A 17,299-nucleotide genomic window follows, 5' to 3' on the forward strand; every position below is an offset into this window, starting at 1 on the left:
CTTTCTGCAGTGTTTCGCAATACTACCTTTCCCGTGAGCATCGAACACAGTAAAGGATTGTGCCACAGACTGCGACGGCAAGCTCCGCTAAAAAGTAATCCTATAAAGCAGGTGTAAGCAACACAACGTTTTTGGGGGACACCGCGTGGAAACAGATACTTCGGTGTATCTCGTCCATGCTCAGCACATAGCCAAATATAAACAAGTCCGGTTCCCCAGTATTTGGCCCCAAACCCTCTCAACCCATCCTATCCAGAAACTCATGCAATTTTCTGAGCCTCCTCCGCTTCCTCTGGGAGCTCATTCCATACACGCACAACCTTCTGTGTGGGAAATGTGCCTCAGGTCCTTTGTCAATTTCAGCCCACTCACCTTAAACCTATGCTCTCGAGTTTTCAACTCACCCCAATTTGGGTAAAACACGTAAATACTCAGTTTCCAACCCTTCCATTAGATCATGTCGCAGTCGTTACGCTGCAGGGAAAGTCGTCCCAGCCTAGTCGACCTCGCCCTACGGTCCAAACATTGACCACATCCTTGTCTATATTTTATCATCAATTTCACGTGTCTTTTTTTTATGTTTTGAAGATGTCAATTACGCTGGACAACAACGAGCTATTGGAAACAGAAAGGTGAAACGAAGAATGGCTTCAACTTTCAGTGCTGGATGCCCCTGAGCTGCCGGATGGGCGGCTGCGGCTTGTTTCTGTAGTGTAGTGGTCATCACGTTCGCCTCACACGCGAAAGGTCTCCAGTTCGAAACTGGGCAGAAACTGCTTTGTTCTTCATCGGCAGCCTTTTACATGGACAAGAACGGTGCTTTCTTGCTTGCTTTCCCATCTGCAAACCTGCCTTCGAAGTTGCTTGAACAAATCTGCTCGCGTAGTGAAATGTAATGCAATTCCATTTAATGACTGTGCAAAGAATTGTAAAGTTTTTATCCAAACTGGTTCTGATCATATGCAATTCTGTTTGAGAGTGTAGTTACCCCCTTCTGATTCTTCTACGAAAAGCAGTACCGCATTTGCATTCCTTGCGCAGGCGGCTCGTTTCAAAGACAGGGAAGAAGCCGATGCGCTGGTGTCACAGTGCACCACGGATTCCTGAACTTGTCTGTCTGTTAAATGTACCCCAAAGGCGTCTCTGAAAGGCCTCGTTTGGAAGCTGTCTGTCGTTATTCAACGTGCGAGAATTGGCACCAGAGGTCCTGAATCATGTTTTGGAGCAGTTCGCACTTGAGTGGCTCTTTCAATCAGCAACAGCAATGAAAGAAATTACACTCTCAGAGGAACCTCTTGACCTGTGCTTTCATGGTGTCGCTAGTATTAAGGTGCGCCCCGAGACCTAAGCCACGTTGGAACTGAAACGGAGGAATCGACAGAGAGGTTACAGAATGACATCGCATCCATTTGGTTTTCTTGAAATCACTGAGGAGCAGGAAAATGTAAACGGCGAAGTCGAGTGGGGAAGTCAGGCAGTTGCAGCTCTGGAGAAACTCCTTCTTTGTGACTCACTCAGCAACCAGACACGTGAAGGTGACTCAGAGGCGTGAGAGCTCTTCACATCGAGAACAAAAAGCAATCAAGGGCAGTTAGCACCTCTTCCGGAGTGGGGGTGGGGTGAGGTAATTACCTTTTGACTTTGTTACTATGTTGAGAAACTGCCTTTTAGATTGAGGTGAACAGAAAATGCATTTCTAATAAGCATCATGGAATTGAGCAAAATTTATTGAGTCGCTTCTCGTCGATTCCCACACAGGTTTCCAACTCAGTTGCTATCCATGTGGCTGATGTCCAGGAGTGAACATCTCTGCAGCAAATTGCACGGTTAGGGTAAAAGGCAAGGAAAGTGGCATCTAGAACTGGCTCCGAGGTCAGAGCATCGTCACAATGTGATCTGTCGTTCTCGAATAGGAATGCGACCTCCGGTTTTAGGGTGGAGAACATTGTTTGGGACTCTTATTCTGCAAAACAGACACAGTGACTGAAATTACGCTGCACGGTATGATGTGGAACACGGCTTTGTGCATTTTCCCTGTAGTCCGGTGTGCTTCATGTTCCGCGTAAACGTGAAACTTGCCCTGTTTCAAGCAATGGGTGAAATCATTTAGCAAAGCAAGAATCGAAATTGCAGTAATGTCAAGCAGCTCGTGGTTATTTGACCAAATCATAACCGAACATATATTCTCACAGATACATTTGGAGCTGAAAGGAGTCTGAGAAGATAGACTCAGCTTACCATTGATTTATGTCTGGATTGATGGGCTCTCATTATCTGCTGCGAAATTGATATTGTAGACGGGCACATCCCAGCAGCTGTGCGAGTCGGAGAGGGATCATGGAACCATTTTCATGTGACTTGGCATCTGTTGTTATGCAGGAGAGCACAGTTGGAAACGCAAGAAAATGGTGCGCGCGGCCGGCTGGTAGTGTGGCCGAGCGGTCTAAGGCGCTGGATACAGGTTCCAGTCTCGAAAGGGGCGGGGGTTCGAATCCCACCACTGCCATTTCTGCAGATCAACTCCAACGCTGCAGCTTTTTTGTTAAAATGCTGTTTCTGTCCCCACTGTATTGATGTTGAAAACAAAAGTAAAATGGCTTTGCTTCCCGGGGAATTAACTGTGGTGTGGGATAGTGCCGAATATTTCAAAGTGTCTCTGTCTGTCATGATCGTGTTCGCCTCCCGCGCAGAAAATCGCAAGCAGCTGTGCTGTTCCAGGCAAGTTGAGCTTGTACTGGAACCGAATGGAGACCGGTATTTCATCGCTGTTGTGAAACAAAGTCCTGGGGTGACTCGACTCGTCGTTATTTGGTTTTTCGGCCAATGGGAAAATCGTTCCAACGAATTTCGATGTGATATGTTGTTGAATTTCTCCCATTTCCTTCGTTTCCGTCCTGGAGACATCGGAAGGGAAAGGTAATCTAATCGAGACTGTGATTGGTGAAATTCACTTTTTATGGCCCATTCTTATTAGGTTCTTTCTTTCTCTCTTTTCAGTATTGTCTGGGAAGTGGTGGTTCCCTAAGGCTGCAGTATGTGTGAAAGAGTAGTTTGGAATTGTCCTGTTGTTAGTTGTGAGATTACTTTATAAATCATGCCCTCGGACTGTCTCACATTTAGCATTCATGCATCTCTGTGTCTGAAAATGCATTAGGTATGCCAGCTTTGTTTGTGTTCCGTGTTAAATGCTTTCTGTTTTGCGATTCGCTCAATACTTTACGAGTTAACAGCGTTTCTGAGGAAACTTCCAGCTGCAAAAGTCCTTAACTGAGGATCTGGGAAAATTTCACAGAGTATGGTCAGTCGGAGCAAAAGTAAGGAAGTCGTTCCTTTCTGCAGTGTTTCGCAATACTACCTTTCCCGTGAGCATCGAACACAGTAAAGGATTGTGCCACAGACTGCGACGGCAAGCTCCGCTAAAAAGTAATCCTTTAAAGCAGGTGTAAGCAACACAACGTTTTTGGGGGACACCGCGTGGAAACAGATACTTCGGTGTATCTCGTCCATGCTCAGCACATAGCCAAATATAAACAAGTCCGGTTCCCCAGTATTTGGCCTCAAACTCTCTAAACCCATGCCATGTTGTGTGCCATTGATTTCATTGACATTGAGATATTTTGCTTATACAGGAAGGGATTCATAATCGCGTAAAGTTCGTAATTAAAGTCATATTTTCTTTTTTAAAATTATGAGAATTCCTTTGTGAAACAGTGATTTAGAGATGCCGGAGTTGGACTGGGGTGAGGAAAGTTAAAAATCACGTGACACTATGTTATAGTCCAACAGGTTTATTGGGAAGCCCTAACTTTCAAGGTGATGCCTCTTCATCGGGCGACCTTCATCTCTTCATCCGCTCGGACTAGAGAATAAGGATTGGTGTACGTGAGGAGTTGAACTACACCATAATGATGTGTTAAATGTTTATTGAAACTCTTCTGCAGAATTAAGTTCACAGAATAAACAATATTTGAACATTCTTGAGCTGACTAGAAGTAAAATCCTGTTGCCCACCATATGAATAATACCCGAATGTATTTTGATTTAATAAAATGAATTTCATTACTTAGATACTTTAAAATTTTAAAAACTGCAGTGTCCTCAAATCTAAAATTTGGATATAACGTAATATGATACATAATGTTATTAATGACCTGAAAATAATAAATTGCAGATTAAGAGATTATTGGAATGAACAACAGACAGAAGCAGATCCAAAACTGGATTGAAAATCAATTCAAACTCTGCTTAGATATATTCTAATCACCATTCCAAGCTGCTCTGGCATATCTCTGTTGGAGAAGGGAACCGAACCCACACCTCCTAGTCTCATAAGAGTGACACTACTAGAGATCCACAAGTGTCTTTCATTATGTTCCTAACAAGGAAGGGTGGGATTATAATCAATTGTGATGATTATAATACATCATAATCAAATGAAAACTAATCAATATTCATTCCGATAATTGGGCTGGGAATTAATTAGACTGTTTCTGTGTGTAATGGACTGAGAATGAAATAATAATTCCCAATAATGATGGTACTAAGCAGAAATGCACTTACTTAAAAATTAAAATCATGACAATTGAAAGAAAGATAAATGCACATATCATGCGCTTATTGTAAATTCATGAAAAATATGACTGCGGAATGTGTTTAAAGCCGTTTTTCTTATAATGAAACGATAGCTAGAATGCTTAGCAGCAGGATGTAATCGCAAAAAAAACATTCAATGTGACTATTCAGCTGCAGGCAGCTCCCCTTCCTTACACATATGTATAACTTCCAACAATTCAAAATTTACTCTGATAAAGAAAAGAACATACGCATGTAAATTCTTTTTTCTTGTTGACAATAAAGTCGCAAATTTGAATTTTTTTTAGCTTTAAAGTATTTAACTATTCCTGTGATCAGAAATACAATAAATCTTCATGTTGAAGAAAAATATGATCAAATCAATTCAAATCAAAATAAATATCGATATTCACAACAATTGGGAGAGTAGACACAACAATATCTTTCCATGTACTGAGCCATAATTCCACTTTTATACCCCTTACTGGAATGATCAATTATTAGATATTAGCAATAACTAAATTATTAATATGCTGTCAGTGAACTGAATATTAATGAGAAATCTCACATTGCTGTTTGAAAGAGCAATGTGTCGATATAAACAGTAATTCTTAGTGAAATGCCTTAGACATCTCTTAATCAATGAGGCTATGTATACTTTGATTGTTGAAACGAGTAGCATTCAGTTACTTATAAAGAGCATTGGATGGAAATCACTGCTTTTTGGTGCAGAGCTGAAAGATTTTGTTATTGTAGTATTGGCAGTAAGAAATAATGGATTAAATTATGATGTGCATATCACCTTACTAAATATTTTCAAGTTTTCTAAAAGGCTTCTGGTCCAATCTTCAGTTTAACAAGGGGAAGTTTGGGTCAGAACATCAGTAACTGCAAACAATTTCGACACATCTCCATCAAAGTTATTAATCTGATAATTCAGAACAAATATCAAAAACTTACCTCCGTAAATTTAGTTGACTATATTTTTAGATTGTAGTAAAGTTCGTTCTCTACTTATTTCCTTCCTATTTCTGACACCAGTGGCTAAATATGGATTAGATTAAATGTCATATGAGTTAGACGTTCGTTTTCTCTCACAGATCCGTGCAGCACAGGAATTGGTTATTTGGCCCATAACGTTGTGCTGAACATAATGCAAAAGAAACTCATCCCTTCTGCCAACTCTTGGTCCATATCCTTCCAAATTATCGAAATGAACATTAAAGAGCCTTAATGTATCTGCTTCCACCACCAACCATGGAAGTTCATTCCAGACACCTACCACTCCCTGTGTAAAAACAAATTGCCCGTTACATGCCCCTTGAACTTTCCCCCTAACCTTAAATGCATGTCACATAGTTTTTGATGCTTCAACTATGGGAAAAACTTTCTGACCGTCAACCCTATCTACGTATCTCATGATTGTAGAGACTTCCATCAAGTCTTCCCCCAGTCTCCGCCACTCCACAAAAAAGCAATCTGAGTTTTTTCTCGCCTCTCTGAATCCAGGCAGCATCCTGGTAAAAGCCCTCTGTACCCTCTCCAAATCCTCCATACCTGTCCTGTAATGTGGAGAACAAAAGTGAATAAAATACTTCAAGTATGCCTTAACCAGTCTTATAAAGTTACAACATGGCTTCCTGACACTTGTAACCAGTTCTCTGACCAATACAGGCAAGCATACCATTTGCCTTCCTAACCACTTTCAGGGAGCCATGGTCTTGAACACCAAGATCCCTTTCAATAATAAAGCTGTTAGGGTCCTGCTATTAACTATCTACTTTTCCTTAACATTTGAGCTTCCAAAGTGAAACACCTCACACTTGTATGGATTAAACTTCACCTTTAATTACTCTGCCCATATCTGCAATTTATCTTTTTCCTGCTGCATTATATGACAACCCTCTACATTGTCCCCAACTGCACTGAACTTATTAACTCCCCCAATTCGATTATAATCCATTTCACTTCTATATAATTGTATCACAAACAGAAGGGTTCCAGTACAGGTACCTGTGGAAAAAAGACAGGTAATGAGGGAAATGCAGAATTCTTGACGAAATGAGGTTTTTTTTCAATGACAGAACAATTCTGATGAATAATCTTCTAAGGTGTGATTTTTGTTTTTAAATTAACCCAATGTTTTAATTCTCAGTTTACTGATCTTAATGAATATCCAGTACAAACTGCTTTGTTAATATTGAATCATTTTAAGTGTTGAGTTCTAACGTTAATTATTGTTTAATTGTTATTTCAATTCTCACACCATCAGGAGATTCACATTTTAGTTGAATCCATTATTTCTTAGTGCCAGTATCATAATGAAATATTAACATTCTTTTCAGGTCAACTCACCTGCAATCAACCAAAGTTTTCTCATCCAACATCTAACTATCTCATTCTCTTTCATTTGAGTTCTCATATTAATGGAAGGATCATTAAACAGTCTTATCAATTAAGAGATGGCTAACTATTTTTCATATAAATATTTCATTTTTTTCCAACATATTGCACAATTACATTGCAAAAAGAGTTTTCTTATCATTATTAAATTTGTTATCAGCCATTTTAAAACTAATTATGGTCAATATCTAACCGGCAAACATTGTTGAAATCCAATATCTCCAGCTGTCGATGTGGAGCTATGGCTCAATACATCAACTGACGTAAACAATATTGCACTCTGCAATCTCTTAATCTTAGCAAAAATAATTTTAAGTGTTTACGCTTAGATGGATTGAATTGGTTGTGAGCAAAAATGCAGACTGAAGAAAGGTCACTGGCCCAAAAGTTTTCACACTGATTTCTCCCCACAGATGCTGCCAGACCTGCTGAGTTATTTTCCAGCAATTACTGATTTTGCTTGTGATTTCCAGCATCCACAGTTTTGTTTACATTCTTGTATTGATTATATTTCACTTCAATTCTAACATTTCTATATATCTGATTATGACAATAAGAGCTAAATATTTTTCATGTTAAACATGATTTAAATTTTCCGAGTTTCTTGTTTAAATAAACCAGAATTAACAAATGTTTGCTCTATGCTATAACAATAATTCTTGAATTCTTAGCAATCACAATTTTTTGAAAATGAGGAAAGTTATCTTTCGCTGAATAGTCACATTGAAAGACTAATGCTTTATTTCCATTTCATGTGCATTACAAAGCGTGTTAATTTTTATTTATGCAGATGAATAACTGCTTCAAACATATTGACTTACTTGATTATCATGAGATCTATGTTTATTTAAGATCATTGTTGCTTCGTTCCTTCATTATTAGAAATAACTAATTCTTTTTATCGATCCATTACACTCTGGAACTGTCTAATACAAGCCTAGTCCAATTATAACAATAAATATCTCAGTAGTTTTCCCTGTGAATAAACACAGTAAGTATGTGATTATAGTCCTGCCCTTCCTGCAAGGGAATATTATGGAGGACTCCGGTAATGTCTGTACTAGTAGACCAGGTGGCATGGGTTCAATTCCCACCTTCAACAGAGGTGTGTCAAATCACCTCAGAGTTGATGAGAAAATATCTAAGTGTCGATTGAACTGCTTTTCAACCAACATTGTCTCAACTTGTAACTGTTGTTCATTATAATGATCACAACATCTTGAATTTATTTGCTTCACATCACTGATTAAAGTATGAATGTTATTACGCTGCTTCTAAATACCTCTCAACTTTTAGTAACTTTGCAGTCTTAAAGATTCTACGATTTAAGGTGAGGGGGAAAGAATTAAAAGGGGTCTGAGGGGCAACGTTTCCACACAGTGTGTTTCACATTTTAGGATGAGCTGTGAGAGGAAGGGCAGAGGCTGGCACAAATACAACATCTAAAAGACTTTTGGACTGTTTATTGTATAGAAAACGTCCAAAGGGGTATGGGACAAACACAGGGAAATGGGACTAGTTTAGTTTAGGAAACCTGGCCGGAATGCCAAGTTAGGCTGAATGTCCTGTTTCCATGCTGTATCAGTCTAGCATTCGACAACTCAAACTTCACTGTGATTGGTAAAGGAAAGAACAAACGGATGTTAATTCTATTTAGTGTCCATAAAAGAGTGAAATGCATTTTAAATAATTTTGTCACATGAAATAGTTCGCTCTTATTGTGATAAGAAATACAATGATTGTGAGCATTGAAGTGAAATAAAATTAAATCAATTCAACTGTGTTTCCATGGTTAACATAAAAATTGATATTCACAATCATTGTGAGTTTGTACATTGCAATATCTTCACATTACTTCATGTACTGAGCCATTATTACACATTTATACCCCCTACTGAACTGAACAATAATTAGATATTAGCAACACTCAGATTTTCGAAAATCTATCAGTACACTTAGAAGAAGGAGAGATTCAATTTCACTACATGACTGTGCAATGCGCAGACATGAACAGGAATTTTTGCAGTGAAAAGTAGTTACAGTTCTCTGAATTCATAAGGCTGAAATTACTGTGATTATTCAAATGAGCAAAAGTCAGTTTACAAAGCGTGTTGGATGCAAAATGATTGGTTCCATTGTGGGATAGTTGACCTGAAAACAATAGCATTGTTGCAATGGATTAAATTAAAATATGGATTAAAATAATATATGGATCTGACGATACACGTTAGGAAGACAAACAAATTATTCTGCAAGTATTATAAGGATAATGAATTCATAATAAAAGTTGTATTCTGAACAAATAAATTGACTCAATATTTTAAAAACACTTTGCTCTGATGTTGATTAGACATACACTAAGATCGGTAAACTGAAGACTGAATTATAATACCTAGATTGATGGATTGAGGACAATAAATGAGCCATTCAATAGTTATTGAAAAGAATTTATATTTTTGTCAAAATGCAGACAATACAGAAGTAATGCATTTCATTCAATGAGTTTACTTGTAGAAACATGTGTTCTTAATTTATGAAATTTTATTGTGATCGATGTTCAAACATTTGTGTCTGAATTAGGAAGTAAATAAAAAGATAATGAAAATGAATATGAGAGTGACCACAAGATACAGTCCGTGATATTGGATAGAAAAAGGAATTCGCATAATCTTATGAGTATTTAATGTTAATAAAATATAACTCCTCAGGTACTGAAGCAGTCCAAGTCCAAGTACAACAAGACCTGGACAGTATCCAGGCTTGGGCTTACAGGAGGCAAGTAACATACATGCCACATAAATGCAGGTTATCACGTATAAGACATAACCTAACCACCATCCCTTGACATTCGATGGTGTTACCATGACTGAACATCCACTATCAACATTATCCTGTGGATTATCATTGATCAGGAACTGAACTGGTCTCACCACATAAACACAGTGGCTACAAGAGTAATTCAACTCCTGGCTCCTGAAATCCTGTCCAAACGCTACCAAGCACAAGTCAGGAGTGTGATGGAATACTCCCCACTTGCCTGGATGAGTGCAGCCCTAACAACACTTAAGAAACTTGATACCATCCGGAATAAAGCAGCCCGCTTGATTGGCACTGCTGCTACTGAGCATCAGTGGTGGTGAGGGTGGATGCTTGTGGATGTCCTACCTGCAATCTCTGCCTCTTCTTATTAACAAAGATAAAAGAATCTTACATTGCTCAACTTTCTCATCAAAACCGAGTACTGTATTCACCTCAACCCTCCAACCACAAGGGATGAACTCAGATTTCTCCAGTTTCCTCATTTCTCCTCCACCTACCTTGTCTCAATCAAATCCCTCGAACTCAGCACCACCTTCCTAACCTACAATCTTCTTCCTGACCTCTCCGCCCCCACTCCATTCGAATCCTATCACCCTCACCTTGACCTCCCTCCACCTATCGCATTCCCAATGCCCCTCCCCCAAGTCCCTCCTCCCTACCTTTTATCTTAGCCTGCTGGACACACGTTCCTCATTCCTGAAGAAGGGCTCATGCCCGAAACGTCGATTCTCCTGTTCCTTGGATGCTGCCTGACCTGCTGCGCTTTTCCAGCAACACATTTTCAGCTCTGATCTCCAGCATCTGCAGTCCTCACTTTCTCCTCCAGCCCTCTATTATACCATCCAGCAGCATTTCCAACACCAGTAGCAGCTCCTCTTAAAATATTTTGTCAGTAACTTGTAATAAACTGGTTAATACAATTACAACTGAAAATGTGTTGCTAGAAAAGCGCAGCAGGTCAGGCAGCATCAAAGGAGCAGGAGAATCGACGTTTCGGGCATGAGCCCTGCTTCAGGAAGGTCCTGACGAAGCAGTGAACCAAATTTTGAAATGATCTTTCTAAACATAATATAGATCAGGTTAAAACTGAAGTAGGTGTTTTACACAACTTGCTACAAGGACACAGACAGTAGAATCTGAGGTGATCATGAGTATGTGGAGGTAGAATGTGGGAGACAAGCTGGGACTGTATTGGAGTAGTCACGGTGAGAGGGAACAAATGCTGGATGGAGGGTTTCAGCAGCTGATGGACTGACACTGAGGTGAGCCATCGGAAACTGAGCAAGTGACCACCATCTAATAGGACAGAGAAACTGATCCATCAGCCTGAAACTGACTGACCAGATGGCTGTCAGTGACTCCAACACAAGGGAATGGAAACATTGCTCAGAGCCTGTTTCTGTAACATTCAACACAACCAGGAAATGGAAAGTGAATAATGAGCTGAAAACAAGGCCACTGCTCTGTTAGAGTCTAAATCATTCAATGTTCAGTTATTGAATATTACTGACTCTCAGAATATTCTAACCTGCAAAATCACAGTAAAAGGGGAAAGTAAACAACATTCTTCGCAAAGACAGAATGAACCAACTGCTTGTATAAAAACAGCTCAGAACAAAGGGGCGGAATCCTCTACAAACTGACAAACACAGATACCATTAGATTTATAGATAGTGATTGGAATTCTTTCGAAAAACACTTCCCTGTTTATGGTGTGTGGTAGTAACCATTCTCAGTGAGAACTGCCACTTATTTCCTTTGAAAAGAGTCTCTGTTTCCCCTCAGAAAAGCAGGTGTGTTGCTCACTTACAGACTGACTTACAGACAAAGGAAACCTGATCAGGGACTCGACGGTTAATTAAGCTGTTAGTGACAGTCCATTGCACACAACAAGAGCTTAGACCACAACAGATTCTAATGAAACCAACAATGTGATGAAAAAGGTGAATTAGTCTTTATAATCATGCAGTCTCTCTCAATCAAATAATCCCAGTCAACTTCCAAACATTTAAAAACTATTAATACAATGTGTACATATTTATTTACTTTCCTAATTTCCTCCAAAAATATATCTGATAATTCTCTTCAAAATATATTTTAAATGGTCAATTCATAATCACAATTCATTTCCAATTATTCTTAGAGCAGAACAAATTGCAAACTAAAATTGTTTTCACGTCAATAATGACACTAGAAAATTTGATCTGTAGTTTAACCATATTTCCAAATATTGTTTTGGTTCATTATTGCAGTGAAGCTAAAATTAAACTGTATTTATTTTCTCTGATATCCTTTCATTACTTTATTCCCTAATAACAATGCCCATGGTGCAATGGGTGACAAACATTAAATAAAATTGAATTTTCATTGCAAGAACTTGTACAAATAATCACATATTATTTAGTTCATTCATTGTCGTTGATTATCAGTTATTTTCACTGTATGATCAAGTTAAATTTACTTAAATAATCACAGTACAATTCTCACCTTTATAGATATGTCGAATGAATGCCAAATTATTCTTATTTCAAGTAAAAATAAATTCACGTTTTGCTCTGTTTTATTCCAGGAATAACAGGATGTGTTGAATTATTATGGGAAACAGGAACAAGTGAAGGTGGTGGCTCTCAGACGTGAGGCCTTAAAGCCAAAGGGCCAGGTGGTAGTAACAGTGGGGGGAGGTACCTAGTGCCCCGCTCTCCTCAGAAGGCAGAGAGGATGATGACAAAGTGCACACGAATGGACAGAGGGACGGCAATGGGTGGGATCACCCACCACCCTGTAAGGCCCAGAAGGCTATGTCCATGGCACCACTGGGCATCAAAGCTCAACGTGGACAGACAGTAGGGAGCAACAAAGGGAACTGTCAGAAACCAAACATGAACAGTTCACCCGCTGAATGACAGATGTTGGTGAGTTAACACCCAGCCTGATAGAGAAATGGTAATAATGGGCCTTATTGGGACAATATGGATGAATTAGTTGAGGTACAGTCTCACCGATGATGGTGTCAGGCCAAAATCTCTCAGGCCAAGATACCCTGACGTGTACATCAGAACCTGTCCCTGCAATGAGAGGGTGAGGGTGTGAGCTGGTCCCCCCCAGTGCACAGCCGATCAGTGTCTCCAGGAATTTACAGATATTACAGGGACACACTGGGGAGGGGACAGGCTGAATGGGCTAAAATAACCTTGGTGTCTCAGGGAACCAAGGGTAATATCGAGGATCATACAGAGAGGAAGCCTGAGGTGTGTAAGGACCACGGGGGATTACCAAACCCCAATCTGTGATGATGATATCATTTTTTTTGTTTTTAAACTGGGACCCTATTTAACTGTGATTATAAACATGGGACTCCCAGTGGAAGATCATTCTAACCACTTTCTGAATTGGACCATGAGAGCTGAGGCAAACTCAGAAACACAGGGGAATAGCTGCAGTACAGGGAGGGTAACCAGACTGGCAATGTTACAAGTGAAGAAGGAAAGGGCACATAGCCAAGGAATGTAGGCAGAGAGAGGGAGATAGATGTTCACATTGTGTGTGTGCATGTGTTCACGTAGGCACATGAATATTCTTTGATGCTGTGTTTGCGAACCAGCAGAACAAATATTAATACAGGAGCATCTATATCAATGACTGATATGGATTTGTCCCTTACCACCTCAATTACTAAAATGAGAGCAGTCGAAGAAGGAATCAAGGAAGCTGGATGAAATAAACTTCTCCCGACGCAGATCATGCATATGGCAAAATATATTCAGATGTGGGCTGTGGGAAACTGAGGAAGGGACCACTCTGGGAGTTGTCCATTTCGAACAGTTAGGACCAACTATTGATGTAGAGACACAAACTATAATATGGGAACAACCTGAACAGGCCTGGGACAGGAAGCAAAGGAGAGTCGACATCTCCAGAGTAGTTACCTTGCAGGGAGACTGGAACAGTCAGGGAATCTGGGGAGTTAGAGCTAGGACCCAAGCAGCAGTTTGGGTAACTCAAACAGGAATGTGGGTTATTATTTGTAGATCCTGTAAAGATCAAGGGCCCTCTCACTCCCCACACAAACCGGATCCCATTAAAGCTGAGGTGGCAGTAATTGTGACAGTATCAGATTGACAAAAGCAGTGAATAGTCAGACCAGCAGTATCCCAGACTAACTCACAGAAGCCGGACAGCTCATCCCACCTCACTATTGAGTATACGTCCCTCAGTGAATCCGCCACTAAAGAGTATCCTACATTAGCGAAACACACCACTGTATTTAATGGATTGAAATCGCAACAGGATATAGTCTAAGTCCTTGATGTTGTGAATGGGTTCTGGTCCATACCTGTGGACCTGGAATCCCAGAATAGGCTGGCATTTACTGGCTGAGGAAAACAGTACTCCTGGATCCAGTTACCTCAGGGATCCCACAATATTCCACTATATCCCACCGATATATGGCTGATGGAGTTAGTCACATTGATCTTTCCAACACCTCATGACCTCAGATATTAAACAGGCAGGCCAGGCTTAAAATTAACCCACAGAGAGTGGGAAGGTAGGGAGAGATGCCACTGCTCTGTTAGAGTCAAAATCATTCAACGTTCAGTTATTGAATATTACTGACTCTCAGAATATTCTAACCTGCAGAATCACAGTAAAAGGGGAAAGTAAACAACATTCTTGGCAAAGACAGAATGAACCAACTGCTTGTATAAAAACAGCTCAGAACAAAGGGGCGGAATCCTCCATAAACTGACAAACACAGATACCATTAGATTTATAGATAGACAATGAAATTCTTCAGAAAAACCCTTCCCTGTTTATGGTGTGTGGTAGTAACCATTCTCAGTGAGAACTGCCACTTATTTCCTTTGAAAAGAATCTCTGTTTCCCCTCAGAAAAGGAGGTGTGTTGCTCACTTACAGACTGACTTACAGACAAAGGAAACCTGATCAGGGACTCGACGGTTAATTAAGCTGTTAGTGACAGTCCATTGCACACAACAAGAGCTTAGACCACAACAGATTCTAGTGAAACCAACAATGCGATGAAAAAGGTGAGTTAGTCTTTATAATCATGCAGCCTCTCTCAATCAAATAATTCTAGTCAACTTCCAAACATTTTAAAACTATTAATACCAATGTATACATATTTATTTCCTTTCCTAAGTTGCCTCCAAAACTATATATCTGACTATTCTCTTCAAAATATATTTTAAATGGTCAATTCATAATCACAATTCATTTCCAATTATTTTTAGAGCAAAGCAACTTGCAAACTAAAATAGTTTTCATGTCAAGAATGACACTGGAAACTTTGTTATGTAGTTTAACCATATTTCCAAATATTGTTTTGGTTCATTATTGCAGTGAAGCTAAAATTAAAGTCTATTTATTTTCTCTGATATCCTTCCATTACTTTATTCCCTAATAACAATGCCCACGGTGATATGGGTGACAAGCATTAAAATAAAATTGAATTTTCAATGCAAGAAGTGGTACAAATAATCACATATTATTCAGTTCATTCATTGTCGTTGATTATCAGAGTTATTTTCATTGTATGATCACGTTAAATTCACTTAAATAATCACAGTACAATTCTCACCTCTATAGATATGTCAAAGTGAATGTCAAATTATTTCAAGTAAAACCAAATTCACATTTTGCTCTGTTTTATTCCAGGAATGACAGGATGTGTTGAATTATTATGGGAAACAGGAACAAGTGAAGGTGGTGGCTCTCAGACGTGAGGCCTTAAAGCCAAGGGCCAGGTGGTAGTAACAGTGGGGGGAGGTACCTAGTGCCCCGCTCTCCTCAGAAGGCAGTGAGGATGATGACAAAGTGCACACGAATGGACAGAGGGACGGCAATGGGTGGGATCACCCACCACCCTGTAAGGCCCAGAAGGCCCTGTCTATGGCTCCACTGGGCATCAAAGCTCAAACTTGGACAGACAGTAGGGAGCAACAAGGGGAACTGACAGAAACGAAACCTGAACCGTTTACCCGCTGAATAACAGATGTTGGTGAATGAACACCCAGCCTGATAGAGAAATGGTAATAATGGGCCTTATTGGGACAATATGGATGAATTAGTAGAGGTACACAGTCTCACCAAAGATGATGTACGGACCCTCCCTCGAGCCAAGATGCCCTGACGTGTACAGCAGAATCTGTCCCTGCAATGAGAGGGTGAGGGTGAGAGTTGGTTCCCCCAATGCACAGCCGATCAGTGGCTCCAGGAATTTACAGATATTACAGGGACACACTGGGGAGGGGACAGGCTGAATGGGCTGAAATAACCTTGGTGTCTCAGGGAATCAAGGGTAATATCGAGGATCATACAGAGAGGAAGCCTGATGTATGTACGGACCACGGGGGATTACCAAACCACAACATGTGATGATGAAATCGGTTTGATGCATTTAAAAGATGACATGGGACCCTATTTAACTGTAATTATAAACATGGGACTCCCAGTGGGAGATAATTCTAACCACACTCTGAATTGGGCCATGAGAGCTGAGGCAAACACAGAAACACAGGGGAATAGCTGCAGTACAGGGAGGGTAATCAGACCCACAATGTTACAAGGGAAGCAGGAAAGGGCACATAGACAAGGAATGTAGGCACAGAGAGGGAGATAGGTGTTCATATTGTGAGTGGCCTGTGTTCATGTAGATATATGCATAGCCCATGAATATTCATTGATGCGCTGTTAAGGGGCCAACACTTTCATGATTCTAACACCGGAGCATCTTTGACTTTTATGGCTCACCCTACAACTCAAATCCTCCAACCCTAACAACATCCTTGTAAGTCTTTTTTGAAACCTTTCATGTTTCACAGCACCCTTCTGATAGGAGGCAGGCCAGAACTGCACACACTATTCCAAAAGTGGCCTAACGAATGTCCTGTACAGTAACATGACCTCCCACATCCGATACTCAATGCTCAAACCAATAAAGGAAAACATACTGAACACCTTCATCATCCTATCTGCCTGCAACTTGACTTGCAAGGACTATGAACCTGCCGTCCAAGCTCTCTTTGTTGCGCAAACGTCTTCAGGGCCTTGCCATTCAGTGTACAAGTCCTGCCCTGATTTGCTTTTCCAAAATGCAGCACATCACATTTACCTAAATTAAACCCCATCTGATCAATATCTTATTGTAATCTGAGGTAACCTTCTTCATTATCCACACCCCTCCAATTTTGTATGACCTGTAAACTCATTTACGATACCAAATTATTTAAATGAATGACGAAACAAATCCAGAAATAGACATCCATTTCTCAGAGTTTGAATGTGCTCTGTGTAAATCCTGCCCAATGACTCTGTACCAGAGAAAGGCTGCACATGCGCCTGGCTGCACCTTGCCCCCTACAAAGCTGGTGGCTCCACATGTGTCCAGAGAATTCTTGCCCCGAATAAAGATGGCGGCACACACTCATGCCTGCTGCCACACTGAGGCAATTCCCCGTTTACTGAAAACACGAGACTGGGACGTT

The 17,299-nt window shown here is 40.1% G+C and overlaps 1 non-coding gene across 1 annotated transcript; it reads left to right on the top strand.

Moving 5' to 3' along the window:
- The first annotated feature begins 702 nt into the window (after positions 1–702).
- trnav-cac (transfer RNA valine (anticodon CAC)) lies at positions 703–775 on the top strand. Its single transcript has one exon. It is a non-coding gene; the product is annotated as a tRNA-Val (tRNA).
- Positions 776–17,299: the final 16,524 nt, after the last annotated feature.

The sequence above is a fragment of the Chiloscyllium punctatum genome, unplaced genomic scaffold (genome assembly GCF_047496795.1).
Source record: "Chiloscyllium punctatum isolate Juve2018m unplaced genomic scaffold, sChiPun1.3 scaffold_89, whole genome shotgun sequence".
In the NCBI taxonomy this organism is placed as follows: Eukaryota; Metazoa; Chordata; class Chondrichthyes; order Orectolobiformes; family Hemiscylliidae; genus Chiloscyllium; species Chiloscyllium punctatum.